This window comes from Medicago sativa, chromosome 4 (genome assembly GCF_051527215.1).
Source record: "Medicago sativa cultivar Bolivia chromosome 4, Bolivia_mono, whole genome shotgun sequence".
Taxonomy (NCBI): Eukaryota; Viridiplantae; Streptophyta; class Magnoliopsida; order Fabales; family Fabaceae; genus Medicago; species Medicago sativa.
The window spans coordinates 28,364,175-28,384,612 of NC_140752.1; the positions used below are offsets into that span (position 1 = coordinate 28,364,175).

Consider the following 20,438-nt stretch of genomic DNA (forward strand, 5'->3'; position numbering starts at 1 on the left):
CGAAGCTTATCTGAAGTCATATCTCAGGAGTAGACATTGATTGGATCTGCACTTGATCGAAGTTGATCCGACAATCTGAAGTAAACTAACACCACAACAAGACGACGAGAAAACAAAACAAAATCACACCAAGACGACGAAAATCAGACTAAGACGAAGTAATAACGAAAAATATCTAAATATATTATAAGATCACATATTTAAATAAAAAAGAAAGAACAAAATTATTAAAATGGGTGATTTCATATAAAAATTACAGCTAAGCTGAAGTTGAGTACTTAGGGTTATGGACGGTTGCGGATGCAAGACAAACAAACACACACACACACACACACACACACACACACACACACACACCGAGAGAGAGAGAGAGAGAGAGAGAGAGAGAGAGAGAGAGAGAGATAGATAGATAGATAGATAGAGAGAGAGAGAGGCTTAGGGATATATATTTTTTTAGACAAATGGGGTGCAGAAGGTGAACCAACTGCAACACCCTATATATAAATATATAAAAGGAAACAAGAACACAAGAGAAGGGGGGCTAGACTAAAACCTTCTCAAACGATACAAGATAAAACAAACGCGAGACAAAAGACAAACCTAGAAAATAACAAGACAAAAAAGCAAAACAAACAAAAAGGAAAAGAAAAGGCAAAAGAAACGAGAAGAACCCAAAGAAAGACCAAGAATCAATCCGGTAACCTGCCTTTGGATCGAGTATTATGGACCTAAAAACCCTTCTGCTTCTTCTTTTTCGTGGCCCTAGACACCACCTCAGTGAAGGGCTCTTCCGTGGCAGCAGAACGGTTCTTCAAATATCTTATTGTCGCCTCTCTCTCTTCCTCATCAGTGTAAACTCGGGGCATATGGGTCATGAGTGAAATCCATAAGACAAAAGCCTTGATTGCAAATCATACGAATAGCTAATTCATGTCGGTAACGCTGACAATCAGCGTCAGTAACACAGGGATTGTTGGGATTGAATACTGCAATGTCAAATAAGCAAAAAGAATTTTACTAAAAGGAGATAACATTTTGTGAATAATATAAATTAAAAGAAAAAAATGGTGTGAAAAGTGACATACCCACTATTCGTGCAACAAGAAATGGAGAAAAAAGGATGATCAAAGCATAAACATAAAAGAGAATTTGAGCCATATTTTTCCTCCTTTGCATGATATAAACATACAAAAGTTTGATCCCTTTATATATAACAAAAAATTACTTGTTTTATTAGCTTCAATTAAATTAGCAGTACGGAGTTGCAAGAAGTCATTAATAAAATTTGAAATTAATACTAATATGTCTAATCAATAAATCAAGTTTATCTCTTTACATCACTCAATTGATTACTTAACCTTAGCAAACATCGCTATTAAAAATCTTTAACAGTAATGAAAGTTTATTATAGTTTTTATTTATCTTTGAGTCTATCAATATGATGAATGATGAAAACAACTAGTTTTATATATAACACATTGAAGATGTAACAAAAAAATTGTTATATATAAGAGTATCATTGGATATTTGTTTTTGTTGAGAAAATTTTAGATTGCAGTTATAACATGTCAATATGGAAATTGTATGTAATACCCATATCATTTTTGAATTACAACAAAAGTATTTACAATTATTTTTGTAAGCGGAATTTTAAAAAATTTAGAAAGAGCTCTTAAAACATAAGTTCTAAACGAGTTACAATTATTTCGTGTAGTGGAATGAAACAAAATATAGTTAAACTCAATAATTATAATAATTTTTTTTCTAATGGATCTTAAATATTTTAGTCATAAAAGAGACTATAATATCTATTAATTTTTTGAAAGATATAATATCTATTAATATTATACCATAACAGCGGAAAGACGGGCACGGTACCGCGCTAACGTGCGTGTATATTTTATTATGTTTGTTTGTAGAATTTTGATTACAATTTTTAAATTTTTAAATATTAATGGAAATTATTCGTACATAAATTCATCTACAAATTATTGTCAAAGCATATAAAGAAATTATTTATCAACTCGGTGTATTTTGATTTGTCAATATATAGAATAAAACAAAATAACGATCATTTACTTATTGATTATATTTATAGTGACATATACTTGATCTAGTTTGTTACACTTTTTTTAAGGATAAAGGAGAAAAACTAGACATATAGTCATATCGTGTTTGTACAAGATATATTTTGCGTGGTAACAAAAAAGATATTGTGTTTGTTACATTTTTGAATGTTTGAATTCACTCTCATCTATTATCTTTTTTAAATGATAAAAAAATCGGACATATACAATTTGTTTTAATATTTGAATTTACTCTTATCTATTTGTTATATGTTCTATTTACATTGAAAGTTGAGTATAATTTTGGATGGAGAAAAAACCAGCCCAAAAGAGGCTATTTTCTTTATATATAGTATAGATATAGATATTCATATAATATTGAAAAGAAAGAAAGAAGACATTAATTAAACAAAAAAAGCTGGAAAGATCGCTACGCATCAAATTTTAAATGTTGTAAATGTAACACCCTACTTCCCGACGATAAACATTAAATAATAAGATTTTATTTAATAATAAGGATGTTACAAAACTCGATATTATATCACAAAATAATATATTTTTGATTAAAATAAATCCATTGTAGAAGAAGAAAATCATTCACTAGTGTCATTAAAAAAAAAAATCATACTTGCCTTCCAATATATCATAAATATATAATAACAAAGTTCCCAAGATTCAACTCAAAATGTAATTAAAATTAAATCGTCAATCCCAACCCTAATGTTACAATATCAGAGCTCGTAGCGACTACATGCTTATTCAACTACCGAATAACAAAACTAAATAGAGAGCATCCCCTCATCTCCACATTCTAAAACGTCCCACAACTACTCCTCGTCAACCTAGGTATTTGTACTTAAAGTACAACCGCCATACGAAAAACAACACAACAAAATAAGGGGTGAGAAATCCGGCCATGACATAATAATAAGGAAAAGCACACACAATAAATAAATATCAAGAATAATACAATCTCCATTATATCATCGCCTCAACAATCATTATATATAATCTCTTTCTTTCACATTTCACAGCAACACATCAATTTCAAACATAAACAATTAGCATAAATATAAACAATTACACATCATTCATGACGTCACCAAATTACAAAATATCATCATGTATATTTGAAGATGCAACTCTTTCCCAACACCTATATGCATGCCGGTACCGGTATCTACTCACCAAAATTGTATGTTAGAGTTATGTTACTGAACATACACGTCACCAGAATCCTAATCATGATATGATGCATGAAGAAACTCACCAAATACAACACCATAGAACTTATATATTTACTCACCGATAACGTCACCAAAATTTATATAGTTACCTACCAACAATGTCATCAGAATTTATACAATTACTCACCAATAACGTCACCAGAATTTATATAATTAGCCACCAACAACTTCACTAGAATTTATATAATACTCACCAATAACGTCACCAGAATTTATATAATTACTTACCAATAACGTCATCAGGATTTATATAATTACTCACCAATAACATCACCGGAATTTATATGTTTACTCACCAATATCGTCATCGTTAATCATATAGAGTCTCCTCTCTATACAACTAGGTTCTTTCTCGCTATCATCATTAACTCTTCGTACTTATTCTTCCCATTAAAGCGACTTTATATCTTTATTACCTCGTTTTCACATTCGTCGTCATCTATACACCAATCATTCTCTTAACCTTAACTTCATTCTATTTTAAATTGATTATCTCATCTTATAGTTACTTTCGACTTCAGCAACTTTCCTCACTAAGACTTCGTTATAAATTAAGGAGTTATTCTCTCGATATGGGTCGTTATTATTATCGTCAAACAGTATAACTATTACCTCATTCACTCTTATCATCCTTAATTCATTCTATCTTAGGTCATTATCTTGCTAGTGATTCTTTATCTTGCCTCATCTCTAATATTACCCTTACATTATTCTTTAATTAACACACAACTTTCTCAGACTCAGAGATCGTGGTCTGCAACTTTGTCTCCTTGGTGAAGAACATCGACGCTATTTTAAGGAAATGATTCAAAAGTTATTCTTCCTATTACGTATACCAAATCAAGGAACAAATAAACATATTGGATTAAGCTTCTCTCAACGACTCTTTGATGAGTTTGCACTTCTTCAACGTCTCGTTTTCAAGTCTCTATATAAAGGATTGAAGATATGAAGAAACTACAAGACTCAAAATATATCAATTGTGCTAAAACTCTATCAAATTGAAAAGCAAACAAAACACTTAGAAATTCTTACAAACTTTCCTACATTAGAATTTCCTAAGTCTTAAGAGTCTTATATGTGTTGTATTTTGTAAACACCTCTGATTGTATAACAAGTGTTCATTCCAAACTATTTCCTTGTAATCTTAGTTTGATTTGAAGTCTCTTGATTTGTGCTTGAGCATTTGAAGTGTCTTGCTTTGTGCTTGAGCAATTTGTAATCTTAAGGATTAAAGTGAAAAATATCTTTTTAGTAACAAGGGGATTGGACTATGTAACATCCCGCTCTTCAGCAATAAGAATTTTACCCATCGGATGTATCAGAGGTTAAGTGATGAAGAATGTTGAGTACTACGGAAGATATTTTTATGTAATGTCAGTCAAATACGGGTTGAGCCATCAGTGACGGAGAATATTATCAAACAATATCAGTTAAGTATGAGGTTATGTATCAGTGTCAGGCCAGACACGATTAAGTCGCAATAGTATTTAAGGTCACAAGGGCAATTTTTTCTTCATTTCCATTTCTCTTTCTCTCTCTAGGTTTTGAGAGAAAGAATTCTCTCCTCCTTCTCTCTAGAATCGCCCCATCCTTCCCTCTTCAAGCAATCAAGCAAGCATCATGGTAGCTTCATGGCTAAGAATCAAATGGAAGAAGAGATTAAAGCTTGAATTCCAACTCTATAACACCAAAGAAAGGATTGAGAACCTAGGGTTTGAGGTGTGAAGTGGTGTGAAGCTTGGAGATATTGCAAGTTTATGTTATGGTGAGTTCTTTAGATAGTTTTTCCTCCTTTGGGTTGTGTAATTCTTGTGAGAAAACTATGAAATTATGCTAAGTTAGTAAGATATGAATTTAGCACCCCAAAGCAATTCTTGTTGTTTATATGTTAAAATTGCCATGAAATATGTTTAATAAAGTCTATATATGTTGCTGGATGTGTATGGTACATTGCAGGATCGAATTGGACGAGTTTTGGGTCAAAATTGCAAAATTTGCACCACAGACCCGAAGAAACTCGCTATTAGCGAAATAATTTCACTAATAGCGAAATTACCCAGATGAAAGTCGCTATTAGCTCAATTTTCGCTAATAGCTAAATTTCCAGAACCTGCCCAGAAAAAGTTAGCTAATAGCGAAATTCTCTGACTTGGCCAACTTCCTTTTAGCTTGTTGGCCCATTTTAGGGCCGGTGGTGCAATCTAAAGCCTTTCTTTCATTGATTTACAACTTGATAACCCCAAAACAACATCTAATCCATGCACATAACATCAAACGATTCTTGAAATGGAAATCATGGCAAAATTAACATATACATCAAGAATGGTATAAGAGAGTTTAAGCCGAGTTACTCGGGTAGCAATGAATTAAGATAGGGAATGAATGTAGAGCCTCGACATAGTTTGTCGAGAACTTGAATCATAGCATGAATCCCTATGTATGTTAAGGCGTGAAGTGTATTCTCTTCGCACATGAACATGAATGATCAAGTATGTAGTTTACCGCTAATCGGATCGACCCCGGATCTGAGGTAAATGAGAAAGCATGTATAGGTTAGAAACCATTCATAAATGATTAAGAATATGATTATAATGAATGATGTAGGTGCCATGGCTCTTGTGATCCACACTAGGTTGGATCTCAAGGGGTTCTCATCATGGGAACGGGATAAGCTTCGCAAGGGGGGCCCACATGTCACTGAGTAAGTAAGACATAAGTGTCGTGTCTCTTGTAATCCACGAGGAACGAAGTATGTGATGAAGATGAACTGAGAAGTGAAAACTCAGAGCGAGTTATAGTAAGAGTTTGATCGTGCCAGAAGGTGGCCGGTGAACTAGGCAATAGAAGTTTGAGTCCTCCGGGAATGTAAAGCAATGTTAAGATGGAATGTTCCGACAACGTTGGGTGAGATGGTAATGATACTTCGTATACTCGAAATAGAAGAATTTGGAAATATCTAAGTTTGACCAGGAGTTTCAGTAAGAGTCGTTGTTGGAACAGGATTGTGATATAGAAAGGAATTGTATTTTGGAACGTAAATGCAAAATTACAATAATAGGAGACATATGTTGACAGAATCAGTAAGCTCTGAGAGATAGTAGTATAAGTAAAGAGATGAGCTATTCGTAATGGAAGAAGTTAAGGATTTATGTTAAGAGTTAGAACGATTAAGGCATTAATCTCAGATGTGCCGAGAATTGTATCGATTGATGTTAATGATGTCATGCAAGGTTATGAACTGTTTTTTTTATGGTGTTCGTAATGAATGATGTGCATTGGGTTACTTGAGAAATACTATTTTTTTATGCAAAACATGTTTTCAGGAAAACTGAGCGGAAGAAACTCGCCAATAGCTAAAATTTCGCTAATAGCGAAATTGCTCCAGAAGCATTCGCTGATAGCGAACCTGGGGCGAAATTTTCAGTTTTTTCGAAAACTGTCAGTTCGTCTCTAGGGTCAGAAGTAGCTATTGGGGGGTTGTTTTCACAATCTTTTACGCAATAAAAACCCTTTATAACATCAAGTATCGAATGCACATTACATCCTAAGATTTCCAAAGGAAAAGGCATGGACAACCATTAACGGAATTGATTCGGTTTAAGATAACTTTGGAGGTTAATGTGTCAAGAGTTAAGAAGGAGCTTAGACCAAGAGTTTTAAGGTTCCAGCTTATGGAATGGTCGTATTGGATGTGAAGACATGAGATGGAACGTAAAGTGGAAGAGAGTTGTGTGAAATCACAAGATTTCCTGATTTTGAGGAGTTATGAGTATCCCTCGAGTCTATGTTTTGCTTAATTGACTTGCTAAGGCTCGTCATGATGATGAATCATGAAGTTTACATGGTTTTAGAAAAGTATACGCATATGGGTGATTGGGCTTGACGTTCTTGAAATTTAAATGGAATTATGCAGGTACCGGTCGGTCATGACTCGCGTAGAGTAAGCTAAATTCACTTGGATCGAGATTTGATGGCACGGTTGTGTTATCAACACATTCTGTGAATTATATGGTAACGACTAGGACCCAGATTCACTATGTTTTTAAATATATGATGAAGAATCATCAACGCCAATGATCCGTGTGTTAATTTATGAAGTTTTCTTAAAGAGAGAAATTAATGAGCAAGTATTAGTATGATTACGCAAAACATAGTATGCGAGAATACGAAGATTCAATGTTGGATGTTCAATTAAGGCATGTATGAGTGTATGATGAGTCTACCATAGGAATTCAAGATTGCTTGGGGACAAGTTTAAGTATGACATGAGTATGTCATGAAGTAATATGATAATATGATAAGTCTATAGTGAGATTCAATCTTACAAGGCAATGAAAAGTGCAAGATTGCGGCGTTGGTTGCTACATGAAAGGTCTTGAGAAGAGTTCAAGAAGATGGTAATCATATAGGAAATGGAATGTGAAGTTTTACTTGTCTCAAGGGATTAAAGTATTGGTTGAAGTCAACCGGTAGGAATCAGAGTGGCGCAACGAAAGTTAATTGGTAAAGGTATAATGGATGTGTCTTCACCTAAGTAAGATAGGAAAAAGCTGGAGCCATTACAAATGAAGTAATCGGGTTGCTTAATTGGTGATGTTGAATACATGTAAGAGTCGAAAGGTTCCTTCTTGGGACTCAAAGTAATGATCGAGGCATCAAGGGAGATAACCAGTATTCGAAGAAGAAGTGCTATACGGGAGAAGGTAATAACATTTGAGCGTTACTCGAATATGATGTTCTGAAGATTTAAGTTCAGTGTTCTTGGGACAAAGGAACGAGATATTGTCATATGGGTCAAGGATCCTACATGGTTTAAGTTATGCAGTAATGTATGTCTCTGAGATATACAAATAAGTTAAGAAGGAAGAGGAAAGAATCCACTTTTGAAGTTTAAGAATTTTATCGCAAATGGAGATACGATTCCTGAGTTATGCACGAAGAGATTCATACCCCATGTGCTATACTTGTTAAGTGATAACGATACTTATTAGAATAATGTCAAACCATGATTTTATAACTTTTAAAGTTAAGATGGGTAGTAAGAGACTTGGAAACGAAGTTATTTTAAAAAAAATCATGATATCTTTATATTTGGAAACCAATGACACACATTGTAAGCGAGAAAGCTCACTTAAGACGTGCGGGCTTCAAGATCAACTCATCATTGGCGAGCTTGGGATGAGTTGTAAACCTTTTTCAAAAATATAGTGCTCGTCCTGTGGTTCTGCAGTACTGTTATGGGTTTGGTTTCGCAATGTTCTTTTAAAAAAATTATGCCACTATTCGTTCCAAGGACCCGAATACCAATGTTTAGAAGATTTCTTAAAGCAAAATGTTAGAACAAGTTTCGTTATGATCTGACAAGATGTGACACTTGAGAGTATGTAAGACACCATGAAAGTTAAGGTTTGATGAAGAGAACAACAATGTTCGCTTAAAGATTATATGGAATATACGGATGTTTGCAATGAATGTTCAAGTGCAAGCGGTTTAAGACAGAAGTTTCAAGAGCATGCGAACTAAAAGACTGGTTAATGGATGTCAATTGTATCGGCGTGTTTGATTTCGCTTCTCTTGGACAAGTTGTATGAACTACCCATGAATCCGGGTGCAATGAGATTGTAATGAGATCGAAAGATTTCTTAAGACTCTGAAAAGAGATGAGAGATTCGTAGAATCGTCAAGATAAGTAATGTAAGTAACAGGCATGAGTCTCAAGGTACAATAAAGAAGATTATGCATGAACTATGTGTATGCATGATAAGATGTCTTAGATGGAATCGAGCACTGCAGGGCAAACCTGGAATCAAGTTGGACCCCAGTTAAAAGGCAAATCCTGAGTGTTCCAGTTAATGATAATTTACTTATATGGATGGTTAATGTTAAGTGATCTCTAAATTTTGAGGACGAAATTTTTTTAAGAGGGGTAGAGTGTAACATCCTGCTCTTCAGCAATAAGAATTTTACCCATCGGATGTATCAGAGGTTAAGTGATGAAGAATGCTGAGTACTACAAAAGATATTTTTATGTAATGTCACTCAAATACGGGTTGAGCCGTCAGTGACGGAGAATATTATCAAACTATATCGGTTAAGTATGAGGTTATGTATCAGTGCCAAGCCAGACGCGATTAAGCCACAAGAGTATTTAAGGCCACAAGGGCCATTTTTCCTTCATTTCCATTTCTCTTTCTCTCTCTAGGTTTTGAGAGAAATAATTCTCTCCTCCTTCTCTCTAGAATTGCCCCATCCTTCCCTCTTCAAGCAATCAAGCAAGCATCATGGTAGCTTCATGGCTAAGAATCAAATGGAAGAAGAGATTAAAGCTTGAATTCCAACTCTATAACACCAGAGAAAGGATTGAGAAGCTAGGGTTTGAGGTGTGAAGTGGTGTGAAGCTTGGAGATATTGCAAGTTTATGTTATGGTGAGTTCTTTAGATAGTTTTTCCTCCTTTGGGTTGTGTAATTCTTGTGAGAAAACTATGAAATTATGCTAAGTTAGTAAGATATGAATTTAGCACCCCAAAGCAATTCTTGTTGTTTATATGTTAAAATTACCATAAAATATGTTTATTAAAGTCTATATATGTTTCTGGATGTGTATGGTGCATTGCAGAATCGAATTGGACGAGTTTTGGGTCAAAATTGCAAAATTTGCACCACAGACCCGAAGAAACTCACTATTAGCGAAATAATTTCACTAATAGCGAAATTACCCAGATGAAAGTCGCTATTAGCTCAATTTTCTCTAATAGCTAAATTTCCAGAACCTGCCCAGAAAAAGTTAGCTAATAGAGAAATTCTCTGACTTGGCCAACTTCCTTTTGGCTTGTTGGCCCTTTTTAGGGCCGGTGGTGCAATCCGAAGTCTTTCTTTCATCGATTTACAACTTGATAACCCCAAAACAACATCTAATCCATGCACATAACATCAAACGATTCTTGAAATGGAAATCATGGCAAAATTAACATATACATCAAGAATGGTATAAGAGAGTTTAAGCCGAGTTACTCGGGTAGGAATCAATTAAGATAGGGAATGAATGTAGAGCCTCGACATAGTTTGTCGAGAACTAGAATGATAGCATGAATCCCTATGTATGTTAAGGCGCGAAGTGTATTCTCTTCGCACATGAACATGAATGATCAAGTATGTAGTTTATCGCTAATCGGATCGACCCTGGATCAGAGGTAAATGAGAAAGCATGTATAAGTTAGAAACCTTTCAGAATGATTAAGAATATGATTATAATGAATGATGTAGGTGACATGTCTCTTGTGATCCACACTAGGTTGGATCTCAAGGGGTTCTCATCATGGGAACGGGATAAGCTTCGCAAGGGGGGCCCACAAGTCACTGAGTAAACAAGACGTAGGTGTCGTGTCTCTTGTCATCCACACTAGGTTGGATTTCAAGGGGTTTCCACTAGGAGTAACGGGATAAGCTCCGCAAGGGGGGCCCGCACGTCACTGAGGGAGTATGATGTGCCTTAGCTAGGTTTTCATCGGTTAAGTATGGGATTGTACTCGGGGTTACTCCACCCGAGGCAATCTGTATAATGAATCAAGATAATGAATGTTTGTTCAACGCTAACATAATGAATGAATATGACTATGAGCAAGTTATGGAATAGAACAAAATAAGAATGATATATCGATGATGATCTTAGGTGTCCCTAATCGTCCGGTTTAGGACCGTGTCATGAATATATTATGTTTAGGCCTCGATGCGTTTAGCGTATCTTGGCATAGCGGTCTTAGGATTCCCTTAACCGCCATGACACGTATGATGTTAGTAAAGACCTATGACAAGAAAGATGAACCTATGATGGATCTAGTATGCACTACCGTCTAGGAAAGCATGACCACACACATATAATCAACCGTCAGGTTGTATTGTAGACACGTGGTGACCGTAGGATTTCCTCGAGGTTACCTATAGCCTAGGATTAGGTAGAAATCACTGAGACATTATGTCTCATCCCAATCCTTATTTGTTTCAGATAAGCAGGATGGTTTTGCAAGCTTGAAGTCGGATGGATATTTCAGCAAGTGCTCATTCGTATAGCTGCAGGATATCATGGATTCAAGGATATTTTCATTATGTATGGTCGAGATGCATTGTTTTGTTGTAGTATGAACGTGATTTGTTGTATATAATATTCATTCGAACTTTTCTTGTTGTAAATTTTAATGTATCCAGTACTGAGTATAACGCACATGCTAAACTTCCTAGTTTGATTTGAAGTCTCTTGATTTGTGCCTGAGCATTTGAAGTCTCTTGCTTTGTGCTTGACAATCTGGAAGTCTCTTGCTTTGTGCTTGAGCAATTTGTAATCTTAAGGATTAAAGTGAAAAATCTCTTTTTAGTAACAAGGACTAGAAAAAACAATCATTGTGTTACTTTCTAACATCATAGTATGTGACATTATATATGTTTATCTATGTCACTCATTATATAGTTTACTCACATTACCAAAATAAATACTCCCTCCGGTCTCAAATGTAAGAAACTTTTCACTTTTTAGATTCATTCAATAAATAATGTATGTTACACAATTTAATTAAAACTGCATCTATTAGATACTTAATTACCTTTGTTTTTATCATGAATATGAGTGGCATTTTAGCCACACAAAAATGTATTAGGTTAATGTAATTTGTATGCCTAGAATTGAATCTAATAGACTCGTGTATGCTTATAAATGCATGAATGAATATAATTATGTGATAATCATGTTATCTTTATTTAATAATTATTTCATATGATCACATATTTCATATGATTACATCTTTATTTATTACAGTTCATTTGAAATTCTGCATAGAGTGATTCTACCTGCCAAGCTTAAACATTGTTGCTTCCAACCACTTAACTTGTTTTGAATTTTGTTGATAATATGGTTGAAATGACCTCTTGAAGTTCTACCTGGTGCAATATTCTCCCCAAGATGGCCGTATCTGAGGCAGGGCGAGGAGGGCGACCGCCCTAGGCCCGAAAAAATAAGTTCAAAATTTGGGCCGCAAGTGCTGGTGACGCATCATTCAAATTTCTGCCCTATCAACTTTCGATGGTAGGATAGTGGCCTACCATGGTGGTGACGGGTGACGGAGAATTAGGGTTCGATTCCGGAGAGGGAGCCTGAGAAACGGCTACCACATCCAAGGAAGGCAGCAGGCGCGCAATACCGGGCTCATTGAATCTGGTAAGTAGAAAGCTATGGTCAGTAGTCATTCATTCTCACTAAATCATGTTTATATTTGATCAGGATATAAAAAGCATTAAGAACAATTGAATTGAATAAAGACTAGAATATCATTCACAATAAATAGAGTTTCACAACATAAGGTATCAATTAGGGTTACAACGAATCATCTCAGTCCTAACCTCTAATGGATTTAGCTACTCATAATAGTATTTAAGAATAACATAATCATCGCGGAAAGATATGAAAAAGTTTTTTTTTAAAAAAAAATTTGCTTTAAGTATTCACATTAAAAATAGAAGAAAATTTTGCAAACATAACAAATGAGAATTTTAAATAAGTGTTCGGATTGCGGCGACGTTGGCGGTTCGCAGCCCGCGACGTTGTGAGAAGTCCACTGAACCTTATCATTTAGAGGAAGGAGAAGTCGTAACAAGGTTTCCGTAGGTGAACCTGCGGAAGCATCATTGTCGATGCCTTACATGCAGTCCAACACGTGAATCAGTTTGAATACATATGGTTGGCTTGAGGTGTTCTACACCTCGGCTTACCTCTGGTTCAGAGATTGTAATGTATTGTTCATATATTAATAAAATGAGTTGTTTTTATGTTTGTGTCTTTTTATTTCTGTTTTTTATTTTATTCGCATTTTATTTTACGAATTGTAGAGTCGTAAAACTCTTGTGCAAGTTTACTAGTAGACAAAAGAAAAGCATTGCCATGCTATAGAAAGAGTCATGAGGTGCCTTAAGAAGACTATGACTCTAGGATTACTTCATTAGGAGTAACCTATTGTACTTAAATGGTACAAGATATAAACTAGAACATCTTTCAGATAAGTATTTAACGACTAGTGACTGCACATTGAGCATCACTATAGGAGTTGTATGTTAAAACAAATAATATTGACTCAGTCCACTATGGATCTTGGTTTGAGGAGTTTATTTTAATAAAAAGACTGCTCAAGAAAACCGCCCGCGAAACGCCGGAACGACCTAAGGCGAACAAAATAATGGGTTTCCCCACTGTGTTGCTCGCCTAGACACATGCGTTAGTTAACTAACGCAAGGGCATTTTTGGCATGACTGCAGGACACGAGCAAAATGTGCTGAGGGGAAGAGCAGAATTCAAAATAAATCTAAAATTTGGGCCAAAAAAAATAGGGGTCCGTTAAGAATGTTGAAATCATTGGATAATTGGACCCCAACATCTCACTAAGGAAATTTTACCTTATATCCACGGAAAACCACATTGTCTCAGCTCCAAAATAGTGTCAATCACCGGCATAATGATCCCAACGACACTGAGCTCTAATTTTAACACATAATACATCAGCTCCAAAATAATATTAACAACCGGCATAAAGATCCTGTCAACATTGAGCTCAAATTTTTTCACATGTAATGCCTCAGCTCCAAAATAGTGTCGATAACCGAATTTATAATTTGGATTAAAAAAACATAAAATAACACAAACACTTTTAACCTGAAAACGGATATTATAAGTTTCGAAGTAGCATGTTTCGAATGGAGCAAATAAAAAATGTTCTAAATAAAATTATTACCAAAAAAAATTTATCAATAAATTTAAGCTCATGCCTTTCAAACTTGTTGTCCTTATCTTGCAAACCAAGATACCTTATCATGCTCAAAACCATGCTCCAAACATCACCCTCAAAACACATACTCAACCCTCAAACTCAAGAGAAACTCTTTGTGTAGAGACTTGGCATAGATCGTTAAGAAGTAGTAAGATGGCAAGAATCACTTTTGTGATAAGAGATGATATGTTGAAGATACAACATATTAAGCAAGTAGAAGCAAGTTATTATTTGGTCCTCTCACCCTCTCATAATGATCACTCCTCTCATTTGATACATCCCATATATATATATATATATATATATATATATATATATATATATATATATATATATCTGTGTGTGTGTGTGTGTGTGTGTGTGTGTGTATTGAAGGTATTGATTATCCCAAATTTCATAAAAAAAAAAAAAAAAAAATTGCGATTTTGCGCGTTTCGGTCGAAAAATCAAAATAAATCGAAACGTTGTCGGTTTGCCACGAAACTTTGCAGACCCTCTAGATGTATTTTTATTGAGGTGTCTGCAAAAAAACCAGCTCAAAATTCGATCTTTAGGTTGGAGGTAATGCACACAATTAGAAAGTACCATAATATGCCATTTGTATGTTCTTTGTTCATCTATATGCTTAAATGTATCTCTTTTTGGATTTGTTTGTTTGACACTAACAGTATAAACATACGTTTGTCATTTATGATGCAGAGAAATTAGCTGGAGAACACTACAAGGGAGTAAGATGACTAACATCTTTGGAGTAGATATGCAGAAGAGATTAGAGAACTATTGTCGAGTTTTGTTTAGGATATGGAACTATGATAGTCAAAATTATTTTGGTTTTTGGCACATGTCCTCTAACCCTGATCAGTCTTTGACTTTTCAGCGAAAAATTCGGCAGAGAGGTATTTTAAAATACCTCATATTTGGTTCCGAGTCGGACCCTCTTCTCTCAATTTTTTATTTATTATTACTTTTAGTTTATTTATTATTATTTATTCTTCTTCTTCTTCTTCTTCTTCTTCTTCTTCTTCTTCTTCTTCTTCTTCTTCTTCTTCTTCTTCTTCTTCTTCTTCTTCTTCTCTCTCTCTCTCTCTCTCTCTCTCTCTCTCTCTCTCTCTCTCTCTCTCTCTCTCTCTCTCTCTCTCTCATATCTTTAACTGATGCATTCTAACTCTGGAACTCTGTTTAAGATTCTGATCTAACATCAGAAGCTGAACTTAGTACTTGTTTTTGAGAAGAAAAATAAAACACAATTCACCCCCCGCCTTCTTGTGTTTTCCCACCTTCATACGAATTTGACATGATCAGTGATGGAATTGTTACCTCTTGAAGTTCAGAAAAGGATTTCGATCACAACAAAGCAACGTAGCAGTGCCTCTACTCGTCCACACGAACAGCTCTCCTCTGGTTCCCGGTGCTAGCCAAGCGATCAGAGGTTCAGAGAGAACTAGGGTTAGAAATTAGGTTTTAGGGTTTGATCCCTTTATATATACAAAAAAATTATTATTTTAATAGCTTCAAGTAAATTAGCACTTAGGAAATGCAAGAAGTCATTAATAAAATTTGAAATTAATACTAATATGTCTAATCAATTAATCAAGTTTATCTCTTTTCATAACTCAATTGATTACTTAACCTTAGCAAACATCGCTATTAAAAATCTTTAACAATCATGAAAGTTCATTATAGTATTTATTCATCTTTTAGTCTATTGTAAAAGATGATATCCCAAAAGACAACCAAGGGTATTTGTTTTTTTTTAGAAAATTTTAGATTGCAGTTATAGCATGTCAATGTGGAAATTGTATGTAATACCCATATGATTTTTGAATTAATACAAAAGTATTTACAATTATTTCTGTAAGCGGAATTTAAATTTTTTTTAGAAAGAGATCTTAAAACTTAAGCTCATAAAAGAGACTATAATATCTATTAATATTATACCATATATCTATACTATAAATAAAGAAAACTACCCCTTTCATCACACTTTTGGGTTGGACTTTTCTTTCCAAAAATACCCTTAATTTTTAATTTTAATTTGAAATACAAATAAAACATGTAACATAGAGATAGTAATAAATTTATACTATATATAAAGAAAACTACTCATTTCAGCACACTTTTGGGTTGGATTTTTCTTTCCAAAAATACCCTTAATTTTTAATTTTAATTTAAAATCCAAATGAAACATGTAACAAATAAATAATAATAAATTTAATTTAAGGAGAAAACTTACACACAATTCCTTATGAATTGTTCTTATTGTTAGCAAATTATAAAATAACACAAAAACTCAATACAAAAACTAGCACAAAACAAAAACTCATGTTACTTTTTTACCAGCCGATTTTATGTTGTACATCTGTGTTGTTTCCCTCAATACAACCGACAAAGATTGCCTAGTATAATCATATCCCTTCCACACAAAAAAAATTCCATATTATTTTATTACTTCCACAAAAAACAATATTTCCACATTATTATATTAATATAAGTTACTCTTCCTTAGCCTTTGATCAATTGTAATAAACGTGAGCAAAAAATAATGGTAAAGGTTGGACTTTAAGTCCTTAAAAAAATATTAGTAACAAACATGAACAAAAAATATTGTTAAAGATTGGACTTTAAATCCTCTTAAAAAAAGATTAGTAACAAACGTGAGCAAAAAATAATAATGTTACAGATTAGACTTAAAATATTCTAAAAAAAATTAGAACAAACGTGAGCAAAAAATAATGTTAAAGATTGGACTTTAAATCTTCTTGAAAAAAAAAGATTAGTAACAAACGTGAGCAAAATATAATGTTAAAGATTGGACTTTAAATCCTCTAAAAAAATATTAGTAACAAACGTGAGCAAAAAATAATGTTATCAAAAGCTTAGAACCCTAAAACCCTCATCAGTATCAATGGCAACTTCAAGTTCAAATCAAGGAACCACCATGCAAGTAGCTACTGGTGAATCGAATCAAATCAGAGGAAGAATAATGTCTTTGGAAGAATAGGAATTGAATGTTCATGTAGAAAATCCAGTGGATTTTATTTCTCTAGCTCATCATGGTTGCGAGCTCAGAGGTTACTATCAAGCTCAGGACTTAGATGATTACTTCTACATGTTGAATGGTCCAGGATGAAGTTCAGGACTTAGAACCTGCTGAAATTCTGAACAAGAGGACAAGAAGTGGCAAATCAGTTGGTTCTTCATAGTCTCTATCTCCTCAACCATCAATTCCTAAGAAGAATAGGAAACATGTTGTTAGGAAATTGAAGGAATCACCTTGTGTGATGGAAGATGATGATCAGGAAGAAACTGCAACTGAGTTGGTGACTAGAGAAGTCAGAAGAAAGAGAGCTGCAGATGAAGCTACACTGCAGAAGGCTGATGAAATTGCTCAGGAGATTGGTGTTCCTGCTGAGCACTTGTTGAAGGAATCAACAATTGAAGTTGCTCATAAGGTGATTGAGCTATCAGAGAATCTTCAACAGCTGGTGGTGACTGGTGATCTGCTGAATGCTACTGAAGATGTTCAAAGGGAGGAAACACTTGTTCAGGAGTTGATGCTCCAGAAGCAACAAGAGGTAATAATGATTCACATAACATCTCTAACGTAATAGAAATAGAATCTAGTTCAACCTCAGCCTCTCATTCAACCTCGGTGTCAACCTCTTCATACATAGATAATATTCCATTGAATAGAGTCTATGCAAATCTACAAAAATCCTTATCCCCATCACCATCTTCCAAGCACCAGAAAAAGCCTGATGATGATACATTTGTGCCTATGTATCCATCTGTTCTTGAAAGAATAGGTGAGATGTCACAAATGAGAGTGAATGTTTGTGTAAGACTACCTGCTGATCATCCTTTCCAACCTCCTATAATTGAACCTCTTCAATCTATTCCTGCTGATGCAGAGATTGTAGGTGAACCAGCAGTGTCTGAGTCTGCTAATCTTAATGAATCATCATCATCTCATTCCAAACCAACTACCCAAACTTCTGATCCATCTCTTTTGGATGAACTGGCTAATCACTGTTCAGGTGAATTACCAGGATTTGAGCCCAACCTAAAAAGAGCATCTGAAGCAGCTTCTGATGAAGTTACTTTAGAAAGCCACCAACACCAAACACCAAACATACAAATGGCCTCAAATACCTGCACTGATTACACTCAGAAACCTACACTTGTTGTGCAATCCTTGAATGTAGCTCCACCATCAGAAGCTACATTTGTTTCTCAACCTCAGTCTGTCAACTCTACTGAACCTGATTTTATAATCACATCAGTTTCTGCTGATGATGAAGATGAGCAAACCAATCAATGGTTTAGACTTGGATTCCTGAAACAATCCTTAGGCTCATCCTCTACTTCTGTTCTAGAGTCTGTCTTTGATCAACCTCATGAACCATCCACTCAAATGGTTGTTACTGAAAACAATGCCACAGACTTACCTTCATCTTCAACCCAAGCCCTTCAAACTTGTGCTCCTATCAATATCTTTTCCCCACCTACCCTGTTTCTAGATTCTATTATATTAACAGATGTATGTGAAAGTATTTTCAAGGAATTGAACAAGTTAGTAAAGGCCAGGAACAATCTAGTCCATGAAGAAGACTATGTCAAGGAATGGAGAAGATTGAGAGAAAGAGTAGACTTTGTTATGAGTGAACTTCAGAAGTCATCTCTTGAAGCACACAGCAATGCTCAAAATACTCTAAATGACTGGTTCAAAGAAGTTGTTAAAAGCATGCAGGAAGTGGAAATAAATAGAACTCAAGAGAGAAGCAATCTTTACATTTCAGACACTCCCATGTTCTTGGATGCATCTAGCATCATCTCTTCAAGTGTTCATTCTGAGAATCTGGATCTTAAGTGGTTGACCAAGCTGAAGGTTCAAACAGATTCTCCTATTCTTCAGAAGTTGAAGAATGATTCTGAAGTAGATAAGGAGAACAAGAAGCTGAAAAAAGAACTTCTAGAGCACAGACCGGCATTTGTTGAATACAAGAGGCAAGCTGAAGCTCAATTGGAAGAAGCAAGATTGAGGGAACCAATCTTATCAGAAGCAACAATGAGTTTAAGGAAGAAATGAAGAAGCAAGCATAATCTACAAACAACCTCATCAAAGATTTGATTGATACTTTCCAGAAACAAGCAAAGCCTTAGTTGCACACCTTTAGCTTGTTTATTTTCCTTGTTTGTACTTCTGAATGTTTAAGCTTCTAACTTTGTTTATGCTTCTGAACCTATTTTTTTTATGCTTCTGAACTAATATTATCTGCCTTATTTTTGAATTAATTTTCTCACAATATTTTCTCATCTCTTTTTTGTCTTTATTTTATCTTTTTGTTGATGACGAAAGGGTGAGTAGATGTATAGTATTTATAGGCTCTGAGCCCCATTAATTTAATTTTAATCAAGTTAAATAATATGACCTTCTTCTCATCTCTTAGTCTATTAATGTGAGATTATTCTGAGTGATATTACGTGTTTAATGATGAATTTAATTAACATGGATAGAACTCAGGGGGAGCTTACAAACCTCACCTTAAAGTACTATTGGACTCAGGGGAAGCTTACAAATCTCATACCCTTAAAGTCAACTTGTTAATTAGATTAACAATAATTGAACATTTTAAATACTAATGTTTGTCATCATCAAGAGGGGGAGATCGTTTGAACAAAATGTGTTTAACATTACCCTTTAGAGTTTTGATGATAACAAGGTATTAAAAATTGTCAATTGGATATGCTAATATTTGTTCAAGTGTATAGGACCATAGACAAAAATTTGGTATCTTTATTAGGTTCTGGAAGAACAAATGAGAGCAATGAAATCAACAAGAAGGAAGCTTGAAGCATCTGAAGAAAAGAGGTTCTGAAGACAAGTGCTCCTCAAGTGATGACGTCATCAGAAGCAAGTTCATCAGAAGTAGTTCTCATCAGAAGCTGAAGATCATCAAGAGCTGAAGATCATCAGAAACTGAGAGAATTGAAGCTTTAAAGGTTGTTCAAATGATTTAATCACACCTATTATTGCAGAAGACTAGAAGAATGAAGCAACGGCTAATTCAAATGGATTTGAAGGCATTGAATGTTTTTTCGTGGAGAGAGTTGAAAAAGGACAATCGTACGAAGTGTACAACCACTATCTCCACTACTCTGTTTTGTCTCTATAACAAGACAAGAACAACAGTTGTGCCTGCAACGGTGTTCCACCAGACTTGGAATGGATTTTAAATTGATCCTTCATAGGACAATAACCAAATCAGGCAAAAGATCATTGGTGATTTGATTAAGTTTCAAACGACTCTTTTTG

The 20,438-nt window shown here is 34.6% G+C and overlaps 1 long non-coding RNA gene across 1 annotated transcript; it reads right to left on the bottom strand.

Moving 5' to 3' along the window:
* Positions 1-13,988: 13,988 nt before the first annotated feature.
* LOC146927496 (uncharacterized) lies at positions 13,989-15,642 on the bottom strand. Its single transcript, XR_015005690.1, has 2 exons — positions 15,440-15,642; positions 13,989-14,194 (listed from the first exon to the last, which is right to left on the bottom strand). It is a non-coding gene; the product is annotated as an uncharacterized LOC146927496 (long non-coding RNA).
* Between the last annotated feature and the right edge of the window lie 4,796 nt (positions 15,643-20,438).